The sequence below is a fragment of the Notamacropus eugenii genome, chromosome 5 (assembly GCF_028372415.1).
Source record: "Notamacropus eugenii isolate mMacEug1 chromosome 5, mMacEug1.pri_v2, whole genome shotgun sequence".
In the NCBI taxonomy this organism is placed as follows: domain Eukaryota; kingdom Metazoa; phylum Chordata; class Mammalia; order Diprotodontia; family Macropodidae; genus Notamacropus; species Notamacropus eugenii.
The window spans coordinates 250,666,214-250,683,378 of NC_092876.1; the positions used below are offsets into that span (position 1 = coordinate 250,666,214).

At 36.9% G+C, this 17,165-nt stretch overlaps 1 long non-coding RNA gene across 1 annotated transcript in view; it reads right to left on the reverse strand.

Annotated features, from left to right (window-relative positions):
• Nucleotides 1-12,625, reverse strand: part of LOC140509124 (uncharacterized) — a 62,080-nt gene extending 49,455 nt beyond the window's left edge. Inside the window, exon 1 of the long non-coding RNA XR_011968583.1 lies at nucleotides 11,384-12,625. This is a non-coding gene — a long non-coding RNA (uncharacterized lncRNA). The remainder of the gene's footprint in view (nucleotides 1-11,383) is intronic.
• Between the last annotated feature and the right edge of the window lie 4,540 nt (nucleotides 12,626-17,165).

The window sequence follows — 17,165 nt, forward strand, 5'->3', positions numbered from 1 at the left end:
TTTCTGAGATACTTCTAGAGACCTGTAAGTTTTCAGTTCTTCCAAGGCAGGATGATCTAAGGCATGGTATTTACTTCTCTCCTGGCTGGGGTTTGGTTTGGAGTGACCACAAGCACTCTTTTCTTCTCTGGAACTGTGAAGATCCACCAACTCTGGAAGTTCTGGTTTGTTCCTCCATTCCATGACACTACCACTCAGGACTGCAACCAAGATTCAAGTATGTTCAAAGCAACTTAGTCCTGCCCCCATTCTTTGCCAAGAGACGGCTGTAATTTCCTTCAGACTAGTTGTCCCTTTTACTCTCTCTGGGTTTAATTCTCTGAAGCAGCTGCTGCATTGGTGATTCAGTGGATCCTAAGGTCTTCTAGGTTTGCTGAGTCTGGGGCTATGATGGCCAGGACTGCACTAGAATGCACTCCACTATCACTCAACAGACCTTTCCTACTAACCTTTGTCAATTATTAATGAGTGTGTTCTAAGAAAGATAAACAGAATTAGCATGCATGTGTACGTTCATTTCTCTCAAAGTTTGTGGAATATGCATGTAGAGACATGCTTGGGAGCTCACTGTGGAAAATGATCCCAAGAAAGATAAACATAGAGGATCTTGTATCTTCAGGCTAATTCCTCTCACTGTGCCCTCCCTCCCTTGCTCAAGGTGCTTGTGTCAGCCAAAATGATGGTCTCCATATGTGTTAACCATAATATGAGAAAGGAATTTCTTAATTGGATATATTGTAAATATAAGATCAGAGAATGTTAAGGTGTCAGTTGACAGAATTTCTGTGTTTCTTCTATCATTACAATGATTATACATATATTCATATGTATATGTGTATATAGGTATATGTGCACATGTATATACATATATGCATATATATACACACATATGTTTGTGTGTACACACACATAGAGACTAACATAGAAAAACACTCATCTATAAAATAGCAAGATAAGAAAAAGTACCATTATTCAAGGTAGTGTCCATTTCAAGGTGACCTGCCTGGGACAATTAAAAACAAAGAATGTTCCTGATCATCTGGCTTTGTACTTGCTGACTCAGGTAGGAGCACTTTGGGTTTATTCAGAGACAAAAACAAAACATGTCTGTTACATCAGAGTATGCAAGTCATTATGGTAGATTATGCCCAGAGTAGGTCAAACTGTCTCTTCTGATTGACCAGTCCAGATTTTAGGCTATTCTTGGGTCTTGGTGGTTCAAAATGGTTTGGGGAGGGGTTCTTATGTTGTAAGTTGTCTTTAGGGTCTGTGTGTTGACAGGTCTGCAAACTGCTACTGTTGCCATTGATTCAATTGTTCTGAGGCCTGTTTCTGGTTTGTTGGGGCTCAGTCCACGCTGGTGTGGCCTGAACTGGATTGAGTTCTTATCTCACCCTGGTGTTATAGATCTTTCTTGCTGACCTTCAAAATTGTCCTGAGCTAGAAATTTGTTTCACTCTGTCTTCTTGTGTGTTCTGTAACTCTAGAATTTGTTGAGAGTCATTCTTTAAAGGTATTTGAATGGCTTTGGGGGGAAGATCAGATGAGTCCCTGCCTTTACTCTGTCATCTCAGAAATACTTGTGTATTTGTACATTTAGGGATATTGGTAGGAATGATAGTTTCAATTTAATAAGAATCATTTTTTATACTTTTTTTTCTTGTTTGTGAATAGCTTGGAATTTTCCTGAGAGCTAGTGTGCTTAGGAGTATTTATTCAATATCCTTTTCCCTCTAGAACAAAGACATTTATTGGAGTGGGGTTCAGTCGACCACATCACCCTGAAAGGCACTTTTTAAAAAGCTTGGAAAATTCTATGATGAGAAAAAAAAAATAAGCTGCAAAGGGCATGTCCAGGATGGTTTTGTCAATAAATCCAATGAGGAACAAAGGGAAAGAGTTTTTAAATAGATCGTGTATTAAGGTCCTGAAATCACCCTGTGATCAAAAGAGAAATTAGAAAATCACGCAGGAAACTAAAACCAAGGATACGCTATTAAGAATTATTTATCTGAACAGTGAGTACGTGATGAAAAGGTTCAGTTTGATAAGAATACATTTTTTTTCCTCTCATGCATTTGCTTCCAATTCATTTTATATCAGTTTCACATAGAATGAATTAAAATATACACTGGGTGAAAAAAGATCATACTTAAGAAGTATAAGTGGTTTGTGGTGATTAAATATCTTTTTTTAATCATTTATGATAGGGTAATTTGTTCTCCTTGTTGAATTTCAAAGCTTCCTTATCCATTTTCTAGTGTGGTCTTTTATCTTTTTAACTGTTTTCACTTGAGATGAAGAAGACAATATGGAAAAAAATTTCAACGTGACTGGTAAATTTGGACATCCAAAGTCTGCCTTGTCCTACAGTGCTACTCCTTAGAGAATTACCAAGCATTAGGAACTTGTTTCCCCTCTAATGCTGTCTGTGAAATACATTCTAATAGCAGATGAATTTTTCCATTTAAAACGGCATGTTTGTTTTCCTGCCCATTCCTAAAAGCTTGAAGAATAATTGTGTGTTAGAAGAATATCTCTTTATCTGCTCATAGATCATCAATCTGGAAGGGATCTTAGAGGTCATCTTGAACTGCACCTTCATTTTATGAGGAAACTAACAGGAAGTCAAGGAGATTTGCCTCAGATCACACAAGTATTATGTGGTAGAGGTGGGATTTTAAAACTCCATCTTCTGCCTGAAAAATCAGTACTCTTGTCACTGAATTATGCTACTGCTGCTAACAAGACAGAAAGATAGATGACTTCTCAGCCTCTTAGGCAAAACACTGAGAGACATTGTGCCATAACATATAGAGACCTAGTGTCAGGGAGAAGTCCATTAAAGTGTTCTTTTAACATCTAGATGCTGTGATTCTGGGCAAATCACCTAACCCCTCAGTGCCTGCATGAAACTCTCAAGGGTTTACAGGGACAAGGTTAATTTATGTTGGAAGAAGAAATTGTTTACCTGAAACTTTCTATGCTGATGAAATAACAGACTAGTTACTACCTACCCCCAACCCCTCACCCAAAAAAATAAGTAGAAAAGGAAAATTTTCTGGACTTAGAATTATGACATCCTGTAACTTTAAGAACTGTGAGCACCTCAAAATTAATTTTTCTACACCTCTACAGATGAAGAAGCTAAGGGAAGTAATTTGTTCAACATATTGATTTAGATTATTCTATTAACTTACATCCTTCATAGGCCTATATAAAGCATGTTTACAATCTATAGGGGCACCACATAGTAAGAGTACTATTAAGTACATTGAAGCAGTTATGGTAATTCAGGAAATAGTAAGGGGAGAAAGTATGAGAAAAAGGAGCTAGAAGCAGCAGTATCATTGAACTTGCCTTTCCTTCCCTTTGTTGGTAGCCTACTATATCTTGCTTCTTGTTTTAAGAAATAGACATTAGATTATGGCTTATCATTTTGTTAAGTACACATTTCTGTGCTTTAATAGATTTGTGACTTCAGTCATGTGAATTCACCCATGATGTAGGTTGCAACTCTTCTAATTCTCATATTGTGCAACACTCATCCATGTCCTCCAATAAGCTCTCGTACTATGGTATACCCAATATTATGCCAGCCTTCCTCTATTAAAAAAATTCATCGTTATTGGGCAATAGTCACCTTGTCTTTCTCTTGCCCCTTATTGGTTGCATTACCAACTTACCACCTTTCTAATCATGTATCTGATAGATAATATTTTTCATGTAACTTTTTACTTTCAACCATTGTTAGCAATACTCTGCAATAAATTTAGTTCTTCCATATATATCATCTTTGTATTTTTAGATCATTCATATTTCTGTGGTTCTTTTTCAGTAGATTGCAGTATTTCATGATTCCTAATTATATAGCATCATTGGAATAATATGAATATTTTGAAGATGGTTTTCATTTTAGGGAGAAGCTTAGGTTTATTTAAAATTCTGTACATTTTTCTATATGCAACCAGCCTACATTCTTTTTATTCAGTTCTGGACCCAGCTCATTTTTCATTCTTGGTGTGTATATAGACATTTTTATAATGAGAAGACTGGTCAATGAGTGCCCAAACAGTAGACTGTGAGCAATATGTTCTATTTGCTGCTGATTTGTGAGGAGGCTAGATGAGTATATTGCCTAAATATATAACAAAGGGACCTTTCCTTTCTGCTTCAGAACATATAGAGGTACTTGCTGATTGTAGACTCTGTGCTGGACATATATGAAATGCCTTTGCTGACTATGTATGTATTGCTACAAGTTATGCTTTACTTAATACTGACCATAATTTTTTCCTAAAGTTATTTCTATTGTTATCAGTAACAAGAGATCCTGCATGATGTAAAAATATTTAATGAAGATACCTTTTTCATTTGCAATATTAAGGTAGGTTTTTATTCTACTGAAACAAACACTTTTATTTTGTTTTGTTTTTAAGAATACAAGCAATGAGACAAAATCAAAGGAAGGATATGATATATTCTATATCTTTCAGTCAACTAGATCTGTTTTGTAAACATGTATTAATTGACTGCTGTGTTCAAGGCATTTCACTAGGTGGTACAAATATATACAAGGTCCCTGCCCTCAAGCAACTTATGTTCTATTGGGGGATATGGCACATGTATAAGTCATAAAAATAAATGAAGAGGGAGGGGAACTAACAACTTGCTGTCAGTAAAGCCTAGCCTTCAGAGAAACTGTGGGTTAAAAGAGTTGAATAGGGAGAAAAAGTATTCCAGACATGGAGGATGATGTTTGCAAGGGTATGGAGTTGGAAAATGGAATGTTATCCAAGGGAAACATCAAGTAAGCCAGTTTTAAAAAGAGAGTATGGAAAACAGTTTGAAAAAGGGTGCATAGGGAAGGACTTCCAGGAGCCAAGATGGCAGAGTGATCAGTAACTGCTATCTCACTCCACTTGTTGACCTTGAAGAACCCAGAGACTATCTCCCCAGGAAAAATCCTGGAACAGTGCAAGCAGCAGGATGAATAAACAATTGCTTAGCCCATGAGACTAGGAAAATCGCTAAAGATGGTCCATCTTGCTGTGGCTGAAGGGGACCAGTGCAGGACCAGAGATGTCCCAGAAAGCCCCACATCAGAAAACCAGGAGAAGCTCCTGAGCCCCAGAGAGGTGAAGCCTGCAACCGCCAACACCGTGAACCCAAGTGTGCCTCAGCTCCCTAGGGGAATCAGAAAGACAGACGGGATCACCAACCATTGAGCTTGCCTATGCTCTAGGCTCAGCAGATGAGACCTCATGTGGCCAGAGAACCCTTCCCCCACAATTAATGCAACTAGTTCCAGGGTAAATTCTGAGAAACCCAAAAAGATCTCACCTGGCCTGTGCTTTCCAAGACCAGCCAACTCAGCACCAGGACAGCTGCAACATTTTAGCTTCTAACTGAATGAAACAGAGGCCACAACACACAAAGCCTTAAGTTTTAGGCAAAAGAACTGTGGGACAGAGCCTGCTGTGCCACAGATGCAGAGACCTACTTTAAAAATCAGGAAAAGAGTGATCATCTTGAGTAAGAAGCAAAGCAGAAAATAAAAGACCATAGAAACTTTTTGTGTGGACAAGGACCAAAACACAAATAACAAAGAGGTCAGTGTAAAGACTGTAATCCCAACTGAAACTTCAGAAAGGAATATAAACTATTCTGAAGAACAGTGAAAGTTCTTGGAAGAACTTAGGAAGGATTTTAAAAGCCAAATTAGAGAAGTGAAGAAAAAATAACCAATGATTTTAAAAATATGAAAAAATAAATCACAGAACATTTTAAAAGGAAAATGGGACAAATGCAAAACGAAGCCTGACTGGAGAAAATAACTTCTTAAAAGGAACAATAGTAAAGATGGAAAAGGAGATGCAATAGTTAACTGAAGAAAGCAATTTGATGAAAATTAGAATTAGGAAACTAGAAGCTAATGACTCTATAAGACATGAAGAATCAGTCAAACGGAGTCTAAAGAATGAAAAGATAGAAGATGTAAAATATCTAATTGGAAAAGCAACTGACCTGGAAAATAGATCCAGGAGAGAAAAAATCTATGGATTATTGGTCTACCAGAAAGTCTTGATAAAGAGCCTGAACAATATATTCCAAAAAATCATCAAGAAAAATTGTCCAGAAATCCTAGATCAAGAGGGCAAGATAGTCATCGAAAGATCCATCCATCACCACCTGAAAGGGATATCAAACTACAAATAAACAAGGAATATAATTTTAAAATTACAGAAATATCAAGTGAAGGAGAAAATACTCCAGTCAGTCAGAAAGAAAAAAATTCAGATATCGAGGAGTTACAGTCAGGATCACACAAGAACTTGCAGCTTCTATATTAAAAGATTGGAGGGATTAGAATACCATATTCCATAAGCTAAAAGAATTGGGACTACAACCAAGGATCAGTTACTCATCATAGTTCAGCCTAATATTTCAGTCAAGGATATGGACATTCAATGAAATAAGGGATTTCCAGAAACTATGACCAAAGGTCTACAAAAAATGTGTGCTAGGGTTGGAAGCTCAATTCCATGTGGACAGTCTCGGGCGGGTAAAGGTGGGAACTTCTAAATCTTAGAGTTCTCATGAGGCCCCCCCCCAGGAAACGGCTGGGAATCGAGGTGAACCGAGCTATCTCGTGTATTTCTGCCTCTTCCCGTGAGAAACGTGATGGGAGACAGCTCTCCCCACCCTCGAGATTGTCCCGGATTGGAGCACACCTAGTTACCTAACAGGCATGGTATTCAGATGCAAACTATGTCACTGCAGAGCTTAAGTAGGATCAGGAAAGCCTGAAAGCTCTCTTGGCGGGAGGGGCACGGAGTGGACAGGACACAAGGCTCCGCTTTTCCTCTCTCCTCTCTCCCCTCCCCCTCTCTCCCCGCTTGTACTTCTACTTCCAATCTCTTATTGTAAGATCTTTGCCTCCTTGGGAGATCTTTCTCTTTCCCTCCTAAGGAAGAATTTCCCTGCACTTATAACTAGACCCTGAAATAAAGCTCAACCCTTGTTCGACTCTGGAACGTCCTTTCTCTCATACGAGCATCGGGTTTGGCCAACCGAAGACCTCGGGATAGAGGTAAGAAGACTCGGGTAGCCCTCAGGCCTCTAGGCCTGGCAAATGTGTATACCCTTTGACCCAGTAATATTGTTTGTAGAAATGTATCCCCAAGAGATCATAAAAATGCAAAAGGGTCTCATACATACAAAAAAATATTTTCAGCAGCACTCTTTGTCGTGGCCAAAAACTGGAAATCAAGGGAATGCCCATCAATTCAGAAATGACTGAATAAATTGTGGAATATAAATATAATGGAATACTATTTTGCTATATAAAATGATGAACAAAAAGACTTCAGAAGGCCTGGAAAGACTTATATGAACTGATGCTGAGGGAAAGTAGCAGAACCAGGAGAACTTTACACACAGCAACAACCACAGTGTGTGAGGATTTTTTCTGGTAGTCTTAGAACTTCATTGGAATACAAGGACTTACAATATTCCCAGTGTTCTCTTAAGGCAAAATGCCTTCCACATCCAGAGAAAGAACTGTGGAAATCAATTGCAGAATGCAGCAAATTTTCTTTTGTATTATGTTTTGGTTTGCTTTATGATTTCTCCCATATATTTTAATTCTTCTGTGCAACATGGCTAAGGTGAAAATGTATTTAGTGGGAATCTATGTGTAGAAGCTATATGTAATTTCATGCTGGCTAGGGGAGGGAGGGTGGAGGAAGGGGGGAAGAAGAAGAAGAGAGGGGGAAATATCTAAGTTATATGGAAATGATTGTAGAACACTAAACACAAATAAACTAATAAAATAAAAGAGCTGATCAGTTCTTTTCTACCTCTATAATTTGACTTAAAATCCTTCTTGAACTCTTTCAAGAATGCATTTTGGGCTTGAGACTAGTTAACATTCCAATTTGACATTTCAAATGGGGGTATACTATCAATGCTGTCCTCTTCTAAATTCATATTTTGATATTCCTTGTCCCCATAATAAGAATCTAAGGTTTTGCTTTTCTAATTTACTTCTTGCTCATTGTGATTTTGTTTCTCTTGGCTATCAAAATGGATATCTGTTTCTGAGGTGCAGGGGGCTCTGTCCCACTATTCTTGTGCTGGGCACTATGGGCCTGGTTACTGGCTTTGTGTGCTGTGGCATTGGGAGCAGTCTGTGGGCTGACAGCATCTAGCACCAGGAGTAGCTGTGCCCGTTGCTGAAAACACTATGCAAGACTGAGTTCTTTCCATTCTGACAGATCCCCCTCCTGCACTGAAAGTTCTGACGTTCATCATTGTTGCTGGTACTTCAGTCATCTAGGGTCTATGTAGCTGTGGTCGAGGCTGTGCTGGTGCAGCCTGTGCTCTAGACTAGGATTCTTTCCTAGTAATGTGCAACAGATGCTTCCTGTTGACCCTCCAGGCTGTCTTGAGCTAGAAATCTGTCACTCTCTGTGTCCCTGTGGATTCTGTCACTCAAAAATTTGATTAGATTTACTCCCTAGAGGTATCTGAGTGAATTATTGGGAGAGATCAGGTGAGGCCCTTCTGTAACTCTGTTGTCTTGGCTCCTCTCCCTAAGGTTTTTGTCTTGTTCTGTTTTTAGATTTTAGTTGCATGCCCCCTTTATTGATCTGAACTTTCTTTATTGATGTTTGTGCTTAAAAATATACATTTTTGATATGTTTCCAAAAGGTACCACAGACAACTAGGCAATATGATTGCTAGACATATATTGTCCAAGTGGTATACCATCCAAATTTTTAGAGGAGAAGTTAAAGGAGTTATAGGAAGAAATAGACAGCAAAACTCAACTACTGGGGCAACACAACCCCCCCCTCTCTGAACCTGATAAGTCTAAACTCAAAATAAAGAAGAAAGAAGTTAAGGAGGTGAATAAAACCCTGGATAAGGTAGATATGATAGATCTCTGGAGTAAACTGAATGGGGATAGGAACATACCTTTTTTCTCAGCGGTACATAGTACATATAAAAAAACTGACCATGTACTAGGGCATAAAAAACTCACAATACAGTACAGAAAGGCAGAAATAGTTAACACATCCTTCTCAGATCATAATGCAACCAAAAGTATATATAATAAAAGGCAATGGAAAGATACAGCAAAAATTAATTAAAAGTTAAATAATCTAAGCCTAAAAAAGGAGTGGGTTAAACAAAAAACCATAGAAACAATCAACAACTTCATTCAAGAGAATGAAAATAATGAGATAACCTACAAAATCTTATGGGATACTGCAAAAGCACTTCTTAGGGAAGGCTTTATATCTTTGAATGAATACAAGAAGGCAATAGAGAAAGAGGAGATCAGTGAATTGGGCATGAAGTTGAAAAAGCTCAAAAAAGAACAAATTGAAAATCACCAAGTAAATAACAAATTAGAAATACTGAAAACCAAAGTAGAGATTAATAAAATTGAAATTAAGAAAAGTATTAAACTAATAAATGAAACTAAGAGTTGGTTTTATTTTTTTTTATTTTTCATTTTTAACACAGTTCATTTCACATAGAACAATTCTATATTTTGGTCAGGTGATACTTCTTTTAAGGCATTTACAATATAGAAAACAAACGATTTTTTTTAAAACATTAACCAATTGATACACAAATAATTACTATGTTTGCTAATTTCACAAGCCCTTGACCTAATTGTCTCTATCTTGCTGTCATTGGTCCAAAGTCCTAAGCCTTATACCTTAATTTAAAACTTAACCTCGTGTGTTCCCCTACCAACAATCTATAATTTAATGGATCTGGTGTTAAGCTTACAAACCTTTTGACTATAGGAAATTCCCACTAAGAGTAAGGAAGTTGCAGGGAAACAATATCTCCCCAACTTCATGTCAATTCCAGGCAGGAGTAGATTGTCATCCCACATTCAGTCAGGTTTAAAGTCTGCCAGGTGTCAGTTGAAAAATTAAATCAGGAGAATCCTACCTTAGCCCAAGTTGAATAACCACTCTCCCACCCTTCCCATGAAATCGCCTTTTGCAGTTCCTACAACATCTCACAAGCTTACTGGCATCATGAATTGGAGGCTCAGACCTCCTTTCTTGCTGTCCATACCTGGAGGTAGACTAAGAAGAACAGCCAGTTAATAGTCCCATAGAATCTTAAAATAGCAAGTTCTAATAACCAGATTTCAGATATGACTATAATTTCACATTGGCTAAGGAATATTTTTTGAAGCAAGTCTTAATTGGCTTAGATGCATATACATATGTTATATACATGTTTTAGTTCCTGATTAAATATCGATCACAAAATAAAATTTACCTTTAAAACCTTAACTTTTCCATCAATGTCAAATTTTACCCAAGGTTACCTGCCTCTAGGAAACTTGCACTAAAATTCTTTTCCCCAAACTAAACATGTCTATGATTTGATCCCAGTAATTAATTCAGTCAATTGTTTTAATACTAATTGCTTTCACATCACTTTGTAAAATGTCCAATTTTTCTCTCCATCTCTCCTCTCCCCCACCCCCTAATACCTTGCATTCTGATTACCCCTTCCCTCAATGTACCCTCCCTTCTATCACATCCCACCCTTCCCTTATACCCATCTTCTCACTTCTCTTGTAGGGTAAGATAAATTTCTGTACCCCACTACCTGTGTTTCTTATTTTCTGGTTATATGGCATAAAAATTCTCAGCATTCTTTTCTAATACTTTGAATTCCAACTTCTCTCCCTCCCTACCCCTCCCCAATGAGAAGGTAAGCAATTCAATACAAACTAAATATGTGTCCTTTTGCAAAAGACTTCCATAATAATCATATTGTGTAATACTAACTGTTGCTCTCTATCCTACTCTATCCCCTCATGTTTTTTATTCCCTCATTAGACCTTCTCCCTTCCCAAAAGTGTTTATTTCTAGTTACTCCTTTCTCCCATTTGCCCTCCCTTCTATCATTCTCATCACCCCACTTTTTGCCTCCTCCCCCACTTTCCTGTAGTGTAAGATAGATTTTTATACCAAATTTAATGGTATGTGGAGAGAGTAGCTTCACTTTTCCCATCTCCCCTTATCTCCTCCATTGAACAAGATTTTTCTTATCTCTTTTATGAGTTACAGCCTGCCCCATTCCATTTCTCCCTTTCTCCTTCCAGTGTTTTCCTCCCTCACCCTTTAATTTTTATTTTATTTTATTTTTTGTGGATATCATTTCTTTTAATTCAACACAACTTATACGCTTTGTATATATAAATGTGTGTGAATGTATAATCCCTCCATCTACCAAAATATTGAGAAATGTCTCAAAAGTTATATTTTCTTTCCATGTAGGAATGTAAACAGTTCAGCTTTGGAATGTCTTTTTATGATTTCTCTTTCCTACTTACCTTTTCATGATTCTCTTGCTTCTTGCGTTTCAAAGTCAAATTTTCTCTTCAGTTCTGGTCTTTTCATCGTAAATGCTTTAAAGTCTTCTATATCGTTGAATGACCATTTATTCCCTTGAAGTATTATACTCAGTTTTGTTAGATAGGTGATTCTTGGTTTTAATCAGAGTTTCTTTGACTTCTGGAATATCCTATTCCAAGCCTTTCAATCCCTTAATGTTGAAGGTGCCAGATCCTATGTTATCCCGATTTTATTTCCAAAATACTCAAATTATTTCTTTCTAGTTGCTTGCAGTATTTTCTCCTTGATCTGGGAGCTCTGAAATTTGACCACAATATTCCTAGAAGTTTCTCTCTTTGGGTCTCTTTCAGGAGGTGATCAGTGGATTCTTTCAATATTTATTTTGCCATCTGGTTCTAAAATATGAGGGCAGTTTCCCTTGATAATTTCATGGAAGATAAAGTCTAGGCTCTTTTTTTGATCATGTCTTTTAGGCAGTCTCATCATTTCTAAATTGTCTCTCCTGGATCTATTTTCCAGGTCAGTTATTTTTCCAATGAGATGTTTCACATTATCTTCTACTTTTTCAAACTTTTGGTTTAGTTTTTTAACTGCTTAATTTATCTCATAGTCATTCATTTTCCCGAACTCAATTCTCTCTTTCAAAGAGCTGTTTTGTTCAGTGAGCTTTTGAACTTTCTCTGCTATTTGGCTAATTCTTCTTTTTAAAGTCTTCTTTTCCCCATTGGCTTTTCGGACCTCTTTTTCCAGTTGAGTTAGCCTCTTTTTAAAGGTCTTATTTTCTTCAGCATTTTTTGGTTCTCCTTTAGTAAGCTGCTAACTTGCTTGAGAGTTTGAAAACTCTTCTATTGCCTGAGCCCAGTTTAAGTTCCCTTTGCAGGTCCTGGAGGGAGGAGTCTTGACTTCCTGTGACAGGATGCCTTATTCTTCCTCAACCAAAAGGATGGGAGGAGTCACCCATTTACCAAGAAAGTAACCTTCGATGGTCTTATTTCTTTTTTTCCTTTTTTGAGCATTTTCCTAGCCAGTCACTTGAGTTCTGAATCCTTTGTCAAGAGGATAGTCCTATTGTCCCTCTCCCCAGTTTTATGTTCGAGGTTGAGATTGGACTCAATTGCTCCATTCCCTGGGGCTTTGGGGGGTGGCAGACCGTCACTCAGGGCTGAGGTTTAGATCAGCTGCTCCCTACCACCGGATGCTTTCAGCTGAGCTGCCTGGACTATGGACCCAGGTTGATTCCCAGCCACCATACCTGCCTGCAGTCTGCTGCTTCTGCTGTTGCCATGGCCTAAGGCTAATGTTTGAGGAACCCCAGCCCCCTCTCACCCATCTGGGAAAGCCTTCCCACACTGACCTTTGGAGCTTTTTTGTCACTTGTAGGTTGGAACCTTCCCTGCTGGGAACTCTCCCCCAGAGGTCTGTTTAGGTCCTGTTCCTCTCTGTGCCACATTACCAGGGCTGGGCTCCACTCTTCTCAGCATCCTGTGAGACATAACTTTCCTGTTGCCATTCTAGGTTACCTTTGACTGGAAACCTTTTTCCCTTTGTTGTTCTGTGGCTTCTGCTGCTCTAGTATTTGTCGAGAGTCATTTGTTACAGGTATTCTGTGGGCTATGGGGAAAGTGCTAGAGTATATGTGTCTTCCTGCTCAGCCATTTTGGTTCCGCCCCAAGAGTTGGTTTTATGAAAAAAAAAAAACAAAACAATAAAATTGATAAGCTTTTGGTCAGTTTGACTAAAACAAGAAGGAAGAAAATCAAATTACCAATATCAAAAATGAAAAGGGTGAACTCATCTCCAAGGAGAGGGAAATTAAGACAATAATTAGAAATCACTTTCCCCAATTATATGCCCAAGAATTCTGAAATCTAAATAAGATCGATTATTATTTTTTACAAAAATAGAAATTATTCAGATTAACAGAGGAGGATGTTTACTACTTAAATAACCCCATCTACAAAAAAGAAATTGAACAAACCATCAATGAAAACCCTAAGAAAAAATCTCTAGGGCCAGATGGACTTACTAGTGAATTCTATCAACCAATGAAAGAACAGTTCATTTCACTACTATATATTTTATTTGGGAAAATAGGGGAAGAAGGAATCCTCCCAAATTCTTTTTACGTTACAAGTATGGTTTTGATAGCTAAAGCAGGAAGAACCAATACAGCAAAAGGAAATTAAAGACCAATTTATGTAATGAACATAGATACAAAAATTTTAAATAAGATTTTTGCAGAAAGAGTATAGCAACTTATCACAAGAATAATACATTATGGCCTGGTAGGATTCATACCAGGAACGCAGGACTAATTCAATATTAGGAAAACTATTAGCATTATTGATCATATGAATAACATATCTAACAGAAACCACATGATTATCTCAACAGATGCAGAAAAACTTTTGACAAAATCCAAAATGTATTGCTATTAAAAACACTGAAGAGCATGGGAATAAAAGGAAATTTCCATAAAATAATAAACAATATCTACCTAAAACCTTCATCAAACATTACATAAAATGGAGATAAGCTAGACATATTTCCAATAAGATCAGGGGTGAAACAAGAATGTCCATTATCACCACTATTATTCAATTTGGTACTAGAAATGTTCGCTGTAGCAATAAGAGAAGAAAAAGAAAATGAAGTAATTAGAATAGGCAAAGAAGAATCTAAGTTATCACTCTGTGTGGATGATAAATTGATATACTTAGAGAATCTCAGAGATTCAAGTAAAAAACAACTTGAAATAATAAATAACTTTGGCAAAGTTGCAGGTTACAAAATAAATGCACCCAAATCTTCTTCATTTGTATATATTAATACCAAACTCCACTGGCAAGAGACAGAAAGAAAAATCCCACTTTAAAGGTATGGTAGACACTCTAAAATATTTTGGAATCTACCTGCCAAAACAAAGTCAGGTATTAGATAAACACAGTTACAAAACACTTTTTGAGCAAATAAAGTCTGATCTAAGTAAGTGGAAAAACATCAGTTGCCAGTGGACAGGCCGAACTAGCATAATAAAAATCACAATTCTACCTAAATTAATTTGCCTATTCAGTGCCCTACCAGTCAAACTACCAGATAATTATTTTCTAGAGCTAGAAAAAATATTATCAAAATTCATCTGGAAGAGCAAGAGGTCTAGAATATTGAGTAAACTAATGATAAGAAATGATGGGAAAGGTGCCCTAGATCTACCAGATCTCAAATTGTATTATAAAGCAGCAATTATCAAAACCACTTGGTACCAGCTAAGAGACAGATGGATAGATCAGTGTAATAGGCTAGGTACTCAAGAAACAATATTAAATGAACATAGCAATCTTCTGTTTGAAAGTCCCAAGGAAAGCTGATTCTGGGATGAGAACTCACTCTTCGAAAAATTGTTGGGAAAACTGGATAACAGTGTGGTGGAAACTAGGCACAGAAAAATGTCTGACCCCATACACAAGAATAAAGTTCAAATGGGTACATGATCTAGGTATAAAGACTGATACCATAAACAAATGAGTGGAGCAAGGAGTAGTGTATTTATCAGATTCATGGAGAAAGGAAGAATTTTTGACTAAGGAAGAGATATAAAACATTAGAAAATGCAAAACGGATAATTTTGATTACATTAAACTGAAAAGCTTTTGCACAACCAAAACTAATGCAGCCAAGATAAAGAGGGAAGCAGAAAACTGGGAAAGAATTTTTGCACCTAGTGTCTGTTATAAATAAAATATGTAGAAAACTGAGTCAAATTTTCTTGAATCTAGTCATTCCCCAATTGGCAAATGGCCCAAGGATATGAACAGGCAGTTTTCAGAGGAAGAAATTGAAGATATCTATAGTCATATGAGAAAATGCTCTAAATCACTATTGATTAGAGAAGCAAATCAAAACAGCCCTGTGATACCTCATCACAACTGTCAGATTGGGTATCATGACAAAACAGAAAGATGATAAATATTAGAGAAGATGTGGGAGAGTTGGAACACTAATTCTTTATTGGAGGAGCTGTGAGGTGATCCAAAACCTCGAAATCAAAGGGATGTCCATCAATTATGAATGGCTAAATAAATGGTGGTATATGAATGTAATGGTTTACTATTGTGCTATAAGAAATGATTAACAGGAAGACTTCAGAGAGGCCTCAAAAGACTTATATGAATTCATGAAGAACGATATAGCAACACCAGGACAACTTTCTACAAAGCAACAACCACAGTGTACGAGGATTTTTTTTCTGGTAGATTTAGAACTTCACTACAATGCAAGGTCTTAAAAAATTCCCAGTAGTCTCTTAAAGCAAAATGCCTTCCACATTCAGAGAAAGAACTATGGAATTTGATCACTGAATGTAGTAGATCATTTTCTTTTGTACTACGTTTATTATTTTGTTTTATTTTCCACTTCATTTCAATTCAGTATGGAACATGACTAACGTAAAAATGTAGTTAATAGGAATGTATGTGTTCATCCTATATATGATTGCATGTTGTCTTTGGGAGGAGCGGAGAGATGGGAAAGAAGGAGGGAGTGGGGGGAAATCTAAGTTGTATGGAAGTGATTGTAGAATACTGAAAACAAATAAGATAATATTAATAATTTCTGTCCCATTTATTTTTGGGGGGTTCGATTTATCTGGTTCTAAGAGGGGAAAGTTAAGGTTCCTTTCTATTGTAATTATATAGTCTATTTTCTTTGAGGACTAATTTAAATTTTCCTTTAATAACCCATTCCTTTAATAACCCAGCAATAAAGCTTATGGAACTCAAAGAAGGTCAAAGAGTGTGTGCAGTTTTGTAGCCCTTTGAGCATAGTTCCAAATCGCTTTCCACAATGGTTGAATCAGCTCACGGCTCCAGCAAAAATGAATTAGTGTTCGAACTCTCTTACATCTTCTCCAACATTTATCATGTTCCTGTACTGTCATGTTAGCCAATCTGGTAGGTGTGATGTGGTATTACAGAGTTGTTTTGATTTGCATCTCTCTAATCAATAGTGATTTATAACAATTTTTTCACATGAATAAAGATATCTTTAATTGCTTCCTCTGAATAGTGCCTGTTCATATCCTTGGACTATTTATCATTTGGGAATGATTTTTATTCTTGTACATTTGACTCAGTTCTCTATATATTTTAGAAATGAGGCCTTTATCACAGACAATAGTTGAGAAAATTCTTTTCCAGTTTTCTGCTTGCCTCTTAATCTTGTTTGCATTGACTTTGGTTGTATAAAAACTTTTCAGTTAAGTGTAATAAAAATTATCCATTTTGTACATCATAATGCTTTCTATCTCTTCCTTAGTCAAAAATTCTTCCCCTCTCTATAAATACGGTAATACACTATTACTTCTTCCACTAATTTGTTTATAGTATTAGTCTTTATACCTAGATCATGTACCCATTTGAATTTTATTCTAGTGTATGGTTTCAGACATTGGACGATTCCTAGTTTCAGCAACACTGTTGTCCAGATTTCCTGGTAACTTTTGTCGAGCAGTGAGTTCTTATCACAGAAGCTGGAGTCCTTGAGTTCATCAAGCAGTAGATTGCTGTATTCATTGACTTCTGTGTCTTGAGTACCTAGCATATTCCACTGGTCTACCCTTCTGTTTCTTAGCTAGAATCAAGTGATTTTGTAAATTGCTGCATTATAATATAGTTTGAGATCTGGTAGAGCTAGGCCACCTTCTCTAGCATTTCTTTTCTTTAATTCCCTTGATATTCTGAAACTTTTGTTCTTTCAGAAGAA